At 44.1% G+C, this 12,565-nt stretch overlaps 1 long non-coding RNA gene across 50 annotated transcripts in view; it reads left to right on the forward strand.

Annotated features, from left to right (window-relative positions):
* LOC307185334 overlaps window positions 1-12,565 on the forward strand; it is a 3,778,167-nt gene that overhangs the window by 2,354,107 nt on the left and 1,411,495 nt on the right. The window lies entirely within an intron of this gene.

Genomic DNA, 12,565 nt, shown 5'->3' on the forward strand with positions numbered 1-12,565 from the left:
TGTACTGTAAACGAGGTTCTTGTAAACAGAGGCGTCCCAAACTTTGGGGTGGCTGTGTCTTTTTGATTTTAATTTCCCTAAGCTATAGGACCATAAGTGGAAGTGCCCTAGGTTCTGTTGCTTTGTTTTTTAGATGTTTCAGGAAACACCATACACTTCTCCCGAGTGGTTGTTGGCAATTTACATCCCGCCCATCAGCATAACAAGGCTCCCAGTTCTCCATGGCCTGTCCTGCCTTTCTGGATTTTACACTTTTTTCAGATGGCCCTTTTGACCGGGGGGAAGTGAGACTTCATTGTAGTGCAGATTTCCTTTGCAAGCTTGCTTGGTTGGCCAAAAAGGGCGTATGCGTTTTTTCCTGAATATATTCAGGAAAAAACGCCTACGCCCTTTTTGGCCAAGTGCATCATTGTGGACGTTCTGCCTCTTTTCCTATGCTTTCAATGCAATTCCAGTCTACCTCCTGAAATCGGTTTCCTGCAATTCTGCCCTGCTTTCAAGTCCTCTTGGCGGCCTTACTTCAGTCTATTTTTGGACGATAGCTGTCATTTATAACTCTGCAGGTTTGTGAATTACAGTGCCCCTGAGCTCCTTTCTTCAACTCGCTTTCTTGTGACCTGGCCGCAACACCGCAGGATGGCTTCAGGCCCTAATCTGGTTCCGGCCCGGCATGCTGAGCCTTTGGTTAATTCCTCTTCCTGGTGGGAAATGAGAATTAAATTTGCCCGTCCAGACACCTCCAGCTAGCCTCTCATTGGTTCTCGCTATTCCTGTTTATCTTCCGCAGAAATTGCAAACTGGGCCAAACAGGAGGTTAAAGGGACTGACTCTCCATGTGGGGAGAGTGTTAGTAAAGCGTCTGGAATGTTGCACCCGAGTACCAGGGGAGGAAAACTGAGACATATTTGAACACGTCTCCCGATCACATGGTTGATCATACTCTAGGTTCCACATGCATGTTTTAGCTGTAGGAAGAATACCTTAAACCTGGGTAGTTGAAACACGTGGAATGGGTACCATGCAATATGACTTCAAAGGGTCTTCATTTGCTCACCGAACCTCTCCAATCCTATCACTGCTGCGTTTATGCCCCTGTACACATGCTTGATTCTCTTTCGGAGACATAGCAATCCATAAGTTTTAAGATACTTACTAGTCAGGTACATTCTTAGGCGTTTAATATGGGGTGTTGAGTCCATTTCGTTGAGCAAGGAGTAGCTCTTGTCTATTCCATATTTGGCTTAAGGAACTTTATCTGTGCTCATTTCAATCTCTGGTTTTATGCAGCACCCCAACTCACCTTTACCCTTAAGCAAGCATAAGTTGGTTTTCTAAATTTGAGACCCTGTTCTGTTTTGGAATGCAGTTCCTGTGTAGCCAAGTTTACATTCCGTGTATTACTGATATCTTATGATGTTTCTTTTTCTGTGTGACTTATTTCAGTTAGAATCATCGTACCTGAATCCACTCATTATGCTGCTACGGGCCTGATGACATAGATTTCATTGCTGAGTGATACTGCATTGTACGTAAGTACCACAAGTTCTTTATCCATTTTTCACTTTCTGTGATGTTGAACTTGTACTGTAAACGAGGTTCTTGTAAACAGAGGCGTCCCAAACTTTGGGGTGGCTGTGTCTTTTTGATTTTAATTTCCCTAAGCTATAGGACCATAAGTGGAAGTGCCCTAGGTTCTGTTGCTTTGTTTTTTAGATGTTTCAGGAAACACCATACACTTCTCCCGAGTGGTTGTTGGCAATTTACATACCGCCCATCAGCATAACAAGGCTCCCAGTTCTCCATGGCCTGTCCTGCCTTTCTGGATTTTACACTTTTTTCAGATGGCCCTTTTGACCGGGGGGAAGTGAGACTTCATTGTAGTGCAGATTTCCTTTGCAAGCTTGCTTGGTTGGCCAAAAAGGGCGTATGCGTTTTTTCCTGAATATATTCAGGAAAAAATGCATACGCCCTTTTTGGCCAAGTGCATCATTGTGGACGTTCTGCCTCTTTTCCTATGCTTTCAATGCAATTCCAGTCTACCTCCTGAAATCGGTTTCCTGCAATTCTGCCCCGCTTTCAAGTCCTCTTGGCAGCTTTACTTCAGTCTATTTTTGGACGATAGCTGTCATTTATAACTCTGCAGGTTTGTGAATTACAGTGCCCCTGAGCTCCTTTCTTCAACTCGCTTTCTTTTGAGCTGGCCGCAACACCGCAGGATGGCTTCAGGCCCTAATCTGGTTCCGGTACGGCACGCTGAGCCTTTGGTTATTTCCTCTTCCTGGTGGGAAATGAGAGTTAAATTTGCCCGTCCAGACACCTCCAGCTAGACTCTCATTGGTTCTCGCTATTCCTGTTCATCTTCCGCAGAAATTGCAAACTGGGCCAAACAGGAGGTTAAAGGCGCTGACTCTCCAAGTGGGGAGAGTGTTAGTAAAGCGTCTGGAATGTTGCACCCGAGTACCAGGGGAGGAAACCTGAGACATATTTGAACACGTCTCCCGTTCACATGGTTGATCATACTTGGGTTCCACATGCATGTTTTAGCTGAAGGAAGAATACCTTAAACCTGGAGAGTTGAGACCCGTGTAATGGGTACCATGCAATATGATTTCAAAGGGTCTTCATTTGCTCACCGAACCTCTCCAATCCTATCACTGCTGCGTTTATGCCCCTGTACACATGCTTGATTCTCTTTCGGAGACATAGCAATCCATAGGTTTTAAGATACTTACTAGTCAGGTACATTCTTAGGCGTTTAATATGCGGTGTTGAGTCCATTTCGTTGAGCAAGGAGTAGCTCTTGTCTATTCCATATTTGACTTAAGGAACTTTATCTGTGCTCATTTCAATCTCTGGTTTTATGCAGCACCCCAACTCACCTTTACCCTTAAGCAAGCATAAGTTGGTTTTCTAAATTTGAGACCCTGTTCTGTTCTGTAATTCAGTTTCTATGTAGCCAAGTTTACATTCCGTGTATTACTGATATCTTATGATGTTTCTTTTTCTGTGTGACTTATTTCAGTTAGAATCATCATACCTGAATCCACTCATTGTGATGCTAAGGGCCTGATGACATAGATTTCATTGCTGAGTGATATTGCTTTGTAAGTAAATACCACAACTTCTTTATCCATTTTTCACTTTCTGCGATGTTGAACTTGTACTGTAAACGAGGTTCTTGTAAACAGAGGCGTCCCAAACTTTGGGGTGGCTGTGTCTTTTTGATTTTAATTTCCCTAAGCTATAGGACCATAAGTGGCAGTGCCCTAGGCTCTGTTGCTTTGTTTTTTAGATGTTTCAGGAAACACCATACACTTCTCCCGAGTGTCTGTTGGCAATTTACATCCCGCCCATCAGCATAACAAGGCTCCCACTTCTCCATGGCCTGTCCTGCCTTTCTGGATTTTACACTTTTTTCAGATGGCCCTTTTGACCGGGGGGAAGTGAGACTTCATTGTAGTGCAGATTTCCTTTGCAAGCTTGCTTGGTTGGCCAAAAAGGGCGTATGCATTTTTTCCTGAATATATTCAGGAAAAAACGCATACGCCCTTTTTGGCCAAGTGCATCATTGTGGACGTTCTGCCTCTTTTCCTATGCTTTCAATGCAATTCCAGTCTACCTCCTGAAATCGGTTTCCTGCAATTCTGCCCCGCTTTCAAGTCCTCTTGGCAGCCTTACTTCAGTCTATTTTTGGACGATAGCTGTCATTTATAACTCTGCAGGTTTGTGAATTACAGTGCCCCTGAGCTCCTTTCTTCAACTCGCTTTCTTGTGACCTGGCCGCAACACCGCAGGATGGCTTCAGGCCCTAATCTGGTTCCGGCACGGCACGCTGAGCCTTTGGTTATTTCCTCTTCCTGGTGGGAAATGAGAGTTAAATTTGCCCGTCCAGACACCTCCAGCTAGTCTCTCATTGGTTCTCGCTATTCCTGTTCATCTTGCGCAGAAATTGCAAACTGGGCCAAACAGGAGGTTAAAGGCGCTGACTCTCCAAGTGGGGAGAGTGTTAGTAAAGCGTCTGGAATGTTGCACCCGAGTACCAGGGGAGGAAAACTGAGACATATTTGAACACGTCTCCCGTTCACATGGTTGATCATACTTGGGTTCCACATGCATGTTTTAGCTGAAGGAAGAATACCTTAAACCTGGAGAGTTAAGACCCGTGTAATGGGTACCATGCAATATGACTTCAAAGGGTCTTCATTTGCTCACCGAACCTCTCCAATCCTATCACTGCTGCGTTTATGCCCGTGTACACATGCTTGATTCTCTTTCGGAGACATAGCAATCCATAGGTTTTACGATACTTACTAGTCAGGTACATTCTTAGGCGTTTAATATGCGGTGTTGAGTCCATTTCGTTGAGCAAGGAGTAGCTCTTGTCTATTCCATATTTGACTTAAGGAACTTTATCTGTGCTCATTTCAATCTCTGGTTTTATGCAGCACCCCAACTCACCTTTACCCTTAAGCAAGCATAAGTTGGTTTTCTAAATTTGAGACCCTGTTCTGTTCTGTAATTCAGTTCCTGTGTAGCCAAGTTTACATTCTGTGTATTACTGATATCTTATGATGTTTCTTTTTCTGTGTGACTTACTTCAGTTAGAATCATCATACCTGAATCCACTCATTGTGCTGCTAAGGGCCTGATGACACAGATTTCATTGCTGAGTGATATTGCTTTGTAAGTAAATACCACAACTTCTTTATCCATTTTTCACTTTCTGCGATGTTGAACTTGTACTGTAAACGAGGTTCTTGTAAACAGAGCCGTTCCAAACTTTGGGGTGGCTGTGTCTTTTTGATTTTAATTTCCCTAAGCTATAGGGCCATAAGTGGAAGTGCCCTAGGTTCTGTTGCTTTGTTTTTTAGATGTTTCAGGAAACACCATACACTTCTCCCGAGTGGTTGTTGGCAATTTACATCCCGCCCATCAGCATAACAAGGCTCCCAGTTCTCCATGGCCTGTCCTGCCTTTCTGGATTTTACACTTTTTTCAGATGGCCCTTTTGACCGGGGGGAAGTGAGACTTCATTGTAGTGCAGATTTCCTTTGCAAGCTTGCTTGGTTGGCCAAAAAGGGCGTAGGCGTTTTTTCCTGAATATATTCAGGAAAAAACGCCTACGCCCTTTTTGGCCAAGTGCATCATTGTGGACGTTCTGCCTCTTTTCCTATGCTTTCAATGCAATTCCAGTCTACCTCCTGAAATCGGTTTCCTGCAATTCTGCCCCGCTTTCAAGTCCTCTTGGCAGCCTTACTTCAGTCTATTTTTGGACGATAGCTGTCATTTATAACTCTGCAGGTTTGTGAATTACAGTGTCCCTGAGCTCCTTTCTTCAACTCGCTTTCTTTTGAGCTGGCCGCAACACAGCAGGATGGCTTCAGGCCCTAATCTGGTTCCGGCCCGGCATGTTGAGCCTTTGGTTAATTCCTCTTCCTGGTGGGAAATGAGAGTTAAATTTGCCCGTCCAGACACCTCCAGCTAGCCTCTCATTGGTTCTCGCTATTCCTGTTCATCTTCCGCAGAAATTGCAAACTGGGCCAAACAGGAGGTTAAAGGGACTGACTCTCCAAGTGGGGAGAGTGTTAGTAAAGCGTCTGGAATGTTGCACCCGAGTACCAGGGGAGGAAAACTGAGACATATTTGAACACGTCTCCCGTTCACATGGTTGATCATACTTGGGTTCCACATGCATGTTTTAGCTGAAGGAAGAATACCTTAAACCTGGAGAGTTGAGACCCGTGTAATAGGTACCATGCAATATGACTTCAAAGGGTCTTCATTTGCTCACCGAACCTCTCCAATCCTATCACTGCTGCGTTTATGCCCCTGTACACATGCTTGATTCTCTTTCGGAGAGATAGCAATCTATAGGTTTTAAGATACTTACTTGTCAGGTACATTCTTAGGCGTTTAATATGCGGTGTTGAGTCCATTTCGTTGAGCAAGGAGTAGCTCTTGTCTATTCCATATTTGGCTTAAGGAACTTTATCTGTGCTCATTTCAATCTCTGGTTTTATGCAGCACCCCAACTCACCTTTACCCTTAAGCAAGCATAAGTTGGTTTTCTAAATTTGAGACCCTGTTCTGTTCTGTAATTCAGTTCCTGTGTAGCCAAGTTTACATTCCGTGTATTGCTGATATCTTATGATGTTTCTTTTTCTGTGTGACTTATTTCAGTTAGAATCATCATACCTGAATCCACTCATTGTGCTGCTAAGGGCCTGATGACACAGATTTCATTGCTGAGTGATATTGCTTTGTAAGTAAATACCACAACTTCTTTATCCATTTTTCACTTTCTGCGATGTTGAACTTGTACTGTAAACGAGGTTCTTGTAAACAGAGCCGTTCCAAACTTTGGGGTGACTGTGTCTTTTTGATTTTAATTTCCCTAAGCTATAGGGCCATAAGTGGAAGTGCCCTAGGTTCTGTTGCTTTGTTTTTTAGATGTTTCAGGAAACACCATACACTTCTCCCGAGTGGTTGTTGGCAATTTACATCCCGCCCATCAGCATAACAAGGCTCCCAGTTCTCCATGGCCTGTCCTGCCTTTCTGGATTTTACACTTTTTTCAGATGGCCCTTTTGACCGGGGGGAAGTGAGACTTCATTGTAGTGCAGATTTCCTTTGCAAGCTTGCTTGGTTGGCCAAAAAGGGCGTATGCGTTTTTTCCTGAATATATTCAGGAAAAAACGCATACGCCCTTTTTGGCCAAGTGCATCATTGTGGACGTTCTGCCTCTTTTCCTATGCTTTCAATGCAATTCCAGTCTACCTCCTGAAATCGGTTTCCTGCAATTCTGCCCCGCTTTCAAGTCCTCTTGGCAGCCTTACTTCAGTCTATTTTTGGACGATAGCTGTCATTTATAACTCTGCAGGTTTGTGAATTACAGTGCCCCTGAGCTCCTTTCTTCAACTCGCTTTCTTGTGACCTGGCCGCAACACCGCAGGATGGCTTCAGGCCCTAATCTGGTTCCGGCCCGGCATGCTGAGCCTTTGGTTAATTCCTCTTCCTGGTGGGAAATGAGAGTTAAATTTGCCCGTCCAGACACCTCCAGCTAGCCTCTCATTGCTTCTCGCTATTCCTGTTCATCTTCCGCAGAAATTGCAAACTGGGCCAAACAGGAGGTTAAAGGGACTGACTCTCCATGTGGGGAGAGTGTTAGTAAAGCGTCTGGAATGTTGCACCCGAGTACCAGGGGAGGAAAACTGAGACATATTTGAACACGTCTCCCGATCACATGGTTGATCATACTCTAGGTTCCACATGCATGTTTTAGCTGAAGGAAGAATACCTTAAACCTGGGTAGTTGAAACCCGTGGAATGGGTACCATGCAATATGACTTCAAAGGGTCTTCATTTGCTCACCGAACCTCTCCAATCCTATCACTGCTGCGTTTATGCCCCTGTACACATGCTTGATTCTCTTTCGGAGACATAGCAATCCATAGGTTTTAAGATACTTACTAGTCAGGTACATTCTTAGGCGTTTAATATGGGGTGTTGAGTCCATTTCGTTGAGCAAGGAGTAGCTCTTGTCTATTCCATATTTGGCTTAAGGAACTTTATCTGTGCTCATTTCAATCTCTGGTTTTATGCAGCACCCCAACTCACCTTTCCCCTTAAGCAAGCATAAGTTGGGTTTCTAAATTTGAGACCCTGTTCTGTTTTGGAATGCAGTTCCTGTGTAGCCAAGTTTACATTCCGTGTATTAGTGATATCTTATGATGTTTCTTTTTCTGTGTGACTTATTTCAGTTAGAATCATCGTACCTGAATCCACTCATTATGCTGCTACGGGCCTGATGACATAGATTTCATTGCTGAGTGATACTGCATTGTACGTAAGTACCACAAGTTCTTTATCCATTTTTCACTTTCTGTGATGTTGAACTTGTACTGTAAACGAGGTTCTTGTAAACAGAGCCGTTCCAAACATTGGGGTGGCTGTGTCTTTTTGATTTTAATTTCCCTAAGCTATAGGACCATAAGTGGAAGTGCCCTAGGTTCTGTTGCTTTGTTTTTTAGATGTTTCAGGAAACACCATACACTTCTCCCGAGTGGTTGTTGGCAATTTACATCCCGCCCATCAGCATAACAAGGCTCCCAGTTCTCCATGGCCTGTCCTGCCTTTCTGGATTTTACACTTTTTTCAGATGGCCCTTTTGACCGGGGGGAAGTGAGACTTCATTGTAGTGCAGATTTCCTTTGCAAGCTTGCTTGGTTGGCCAAAAAGGGCGTATGCGTTTTTTCCTGAATATATTCAGGAAAAAACGCCTACGCCCTTTTTGGCCAAGTGCATCATTGTGGACGTTCTGCCTCTTTTCCTATGCTTTCAATGCAATTCCAGTCTACCTCCTGAAATCGGTTTCCTGCAATTCTGCCCCGCTTTCAAGTCCTCTTGGCAGCCTTACTTCAGTATATTTTTGGACGATAGCTGTCATTTATAACTCTGCAGGTTTGTGAATTACAGTGCCCCTGAGCTCCTTTCTTCAACTCGCTTTCTTTTGAGCTGGCCGCAACACCGCAGGATGGCTTCAGGCCCTAATCTGGTTCCGGTACGGCATGCTGAGCCTTTGGTTATTTCCTCTTCCTGGTGGGAAATGAGAGTTAAATTTGCCCGTCCAGACACCTCCAGCTAGCCTCTCATTGGTTCTCGCTATTCCTGTTCATCTTCCGCAGAAATTGCAAAATGGGCCAAACAGGAGGTTAAAGGCGCTGACTCTCCAAGTGGGGAGAGTGTTAGTAAAGCGTCTGGAATGTTGCACCCGAGTACCAGGGGAGGAAAACTGAGACATATTTGAACACGTCTCCCGTTCACATGGTTGATCATACTTGGGTTCCACATGCATGTTTTAGCTGAAGGAAGAATACCTTAAACCTGGAGAGTTAAGACCCGTGTAATGGGTACCATGCAATATGACTTCAAAGGGTCTTCATTTGCTCACCGAACCTCTCCAATCCTATCACTGCTGCGTTTATGCCCCTGTACACATGCTTGATTCTCTTTCGGAGACATAGCAATCCATAGGTTTTAAGATACTTACTAGTCAGGTACATTCTTAGGCGTTTAATATGCGGTGTTGAGTCCATTTCGTTGAGCAAGGAGTAGCTCTTGTCTATTCCATATTTGACTTAAGGAACTTTATCTGTGCTCATTTCAATCTCTGGTTTTATGCAGCACCCCAACTCACCTTTACCCTTAAGCAAGCATAAGTTGGTTTTCTAAATTTGAGACCCTGTTCTGTTCTGTAATTCAGTTCCTGTGTAGCCAAGTTTACATTCCGTGTATTACTGATATCTTATGATGTTTCTTTTTCTGTGTGACTTACTTCAGTTAGAATCATCATACCTGAATCCACTCATTGTGCTGCTAAGGGCCTGATGACACAGATTTCATTGCTGAGTGATATTGCTTTGTAAGTAAATACCACAACTTCTTTATCCATTTTTCACTTTCTGCGATGTTGAACTTGTACTGTAAACGAGGTTCTTGTAAACAGAGCCATTCCAAACTTTGGGGTGGCTGTGTCTTTTTGATTTTAATTTCCCTAAGCTATAGGACCATAAGTGGAAGTGCCCTAGGTTCTGTTGCTTTGTTTTTTAGATGTTTCAGGAAACACCATACACTTCTCCCGAGTGGTTGTTGGCAATTTACATCCCGCCCATCAGCATAACAAGGCTCCCAGTTCTCCATGGCCTGTCCTGCCTTTCTGGATTTTACACTTTTTTCAGAAGGCCCTTTTGACCGGGGGGAAGTGAGACTTCATTGTAGTGCAGATTTCCTTTGCAAGCTTGCTTGGTTGGCCAAAAAGGGCGTATGCGTTTTTTCCTGAATATATTCAGGAAAAAACGCATACGCCCTTTTTGGCCAAGTGCATCATTGTGGACGTTCTGCCTCTTTTCCTATGCTTTCAATGCAATTCCAGTCTACCTCCTGAAATCGGTTTCCTGCAATTCTGCCCCGCTTTCAAGTCCTCTTGGCAGCCTTACTTCAGTCTATTTTTGGACGATAGCTGTCATTTATAACTCTGCAGGTTTGTGATTTACAGTGCCCCTGAGCTCCTTTCTTCAACTCGCTTTCTTTTGAGCTGGCCGCAACACCACAGGATGGCTTCAGGCCCTAATCTGGTTCCGGCCCGGCGTGCTGAGCCTTTGGTTAATTCCTCTTCCTGGTGGGAAATGAGAGTTAAATTTGCCCGCCCAGACACCTCCAGCTAGTCTCTCATTGGTTCTCGCTATTCCTGTTCATCTTCCGCAGAAATTGCAAACTGGGCCAAACAGGAGGTTAAAGGCGCTGACTCTCCAAGTGGGGAGAGTGTTAGTAAAGCGTCTGGAATGTTGCACCCGAGTACCAGGGGAGGAAAACTGAGACATATTTGAACACGTCTCCCGTTCACATGGTTGATCATACTTGGGTTCCACATGCATGTTTTAGCTGAAGGAAGAATACCTTAAACCTGGAGAGTTGAGACCCGTGTAATGGGTACCATGCAATATGACTTCAAAGGGTCTTCATTTGCTCACCGAACCTCTCCAATCTTATCACTGCTGCGTTTATGCCCGTGTACACATGCTTGATTCTCTTTTGGAGACATAGCAATCCATAGGTTTTACGATACTTACTAGTCAGGTACATTCTTAGGCGTTTAATATGCGGTGTTGAGTCCATTTCGTTGAGCAAGGAGTAGCTCTTGTCTATTCCATATTTGACTTAAGGAACTTTATCTGTGCTCATTTCAATCTCTGGTTTTATGCAGCACCCCAACTCACCTTTACCCTTAAGCAAGCATAAGTTGGTTTTCTAAATTTGAGACCCTGTTCTGTTTTGGAATGCAGTTCCTGTGTAGCCATGTTTACATTCCGTGTATTAGTGATATCTTATGATGTTTCTTTTTCTGTGTGACTTATTTCAGTTAGAATCATCGTACCTGAATCCTCTCATTGTGATGCTACGGGCCTGATGACATAGATTTCATTGCTGAGTGATACTGCATTGTACGTAAGTACCACAAGTTCTTTATCCATTTTTCACTTTCTGTGATGTTAAACTTGTACTGTAAACGAGGTTCTTGTAAACAGAGGCGTCCCAAACTTTGGGGTGGCTGTGTCTTTTTGATTTTAATTTCCCTAAGCTATAGGACCATAAGTGGAAGTGCCCTAGGTTCTGTTGCTTTGTTTTTTAGATGTTTCAGGAAACACCATACACTTCTCCCGAGTGGTTGTTGGCAATTTACATCCCGCCCATCAGCATAACAAGGCTCCCAGTTCTCCATGGCCTGTCCTGCCTTTCTGGATTTTACACTGTTTTCAGATGGCCCTTTTGACCGGGGGGAAGTGAGACTTCATTGTAGTGCAGATTTCCTTTGCAAGCTTGCTTGGTTGGCCAAAAAGGGCGTAGGCGTTTTTTCCTGAATATATTCAGGAAAAAACGCCTACGCCCTTTTTGGCCAAGTGCATCATTGTGGACGTTCTGCCTCTTTTCCTATGCTTTCAATGCAATTCCAGTCTACCTCCTGAAATCGGTTTCCTGCAATTCTGCCCTGCTTTCAAGTCCTCTTGGCGGCCTTACTTCAGTCTATTTTTGGACGATAGCTGTCATTTATAACTCTGCAGGTTTGTGAATTACAGTGCCCCTGAGCTCCTTTCTTCAACTCGCTTTCTTGTGACCTGGCCGCAACACCGCAGGATGGCTTCAGGCCCTAATCTGGTTCCGGCCCGGCATGCTGAGCCTTTGGTTAATTCCTCTTCCTGGTGGGAAATGAGAGTGAAATTTGCCCGTCCAGACACCTCCAGCTAGCCTCTCATTGGTTCTCGCTATTCCTGTTTATCTTCCGCAGAAATTGCAAACTGGGCCAAACAGGAGGTTAAAGGGACTGACTCTCCAAGTGGGGAGAGTGTTAGTAAAGCATCTGGAATGTTGCACCCGAGTACCAGGGGAGGAAAACTGAGACATATTTGAACACGTCTCCCGATCACATGGTTGATCATACTCTAGGTTCCACATGCATGTTTTAGCTGAAGGAAGAATACCTTAAACCTGGGTAGTTGAAACACGTGGAATGGGTACCATGCAATATGACTTCAAAGGGTCTTCATTTGCTCACCGAACCTCTCCAATCCTATCACTGCTGCGTTTATGCCCCTGTACACATGCTTGATTCTCTTTCGGAGACATAGCAATCCATAAGTTTTAAGATACTTACTAGTCAGGTACATTCTTAGGCGTTTAATATGGGGTGTTGAGTCCATTTCGTTGAGCAAGGAGTAGCTCTTGTCTATTCCATATTTGGCTTAAGGAACTTTATCTGTGCTCATTTCAATCTCTGGTTTTATGCAGCACCCCAACTCACCTTTACCCTTAAGCAAGCATAAGTTGGTTTTCTAAATTTGAGACCCTGTTCTGTTTTGGAATGCAGTTCCTGTGTAGCCAAGTTTACATTCCGTGTATTAGTGATATCTTATGATGTTTCTTTTTCTGTGTGACTTATTTCAGTTAGAATCATCGTACCTGAATCCACTCATTATGCTGCTACGGGCCTGATGACATAGATTTCATTGCT

The sequence above is a fragment of the Stenella coeruleoalba genome, assembly GCF_951394435.1.
Source record: "Stenella coeruleoalba genome assembly, chromosome: 4".
Taxonomy (NCBI): Eukaryota; Metazoa; Chordata; class Mammalia; order Artiodactyla; family Delphinidae; genus Stenella; species Stenella coeruleoalba.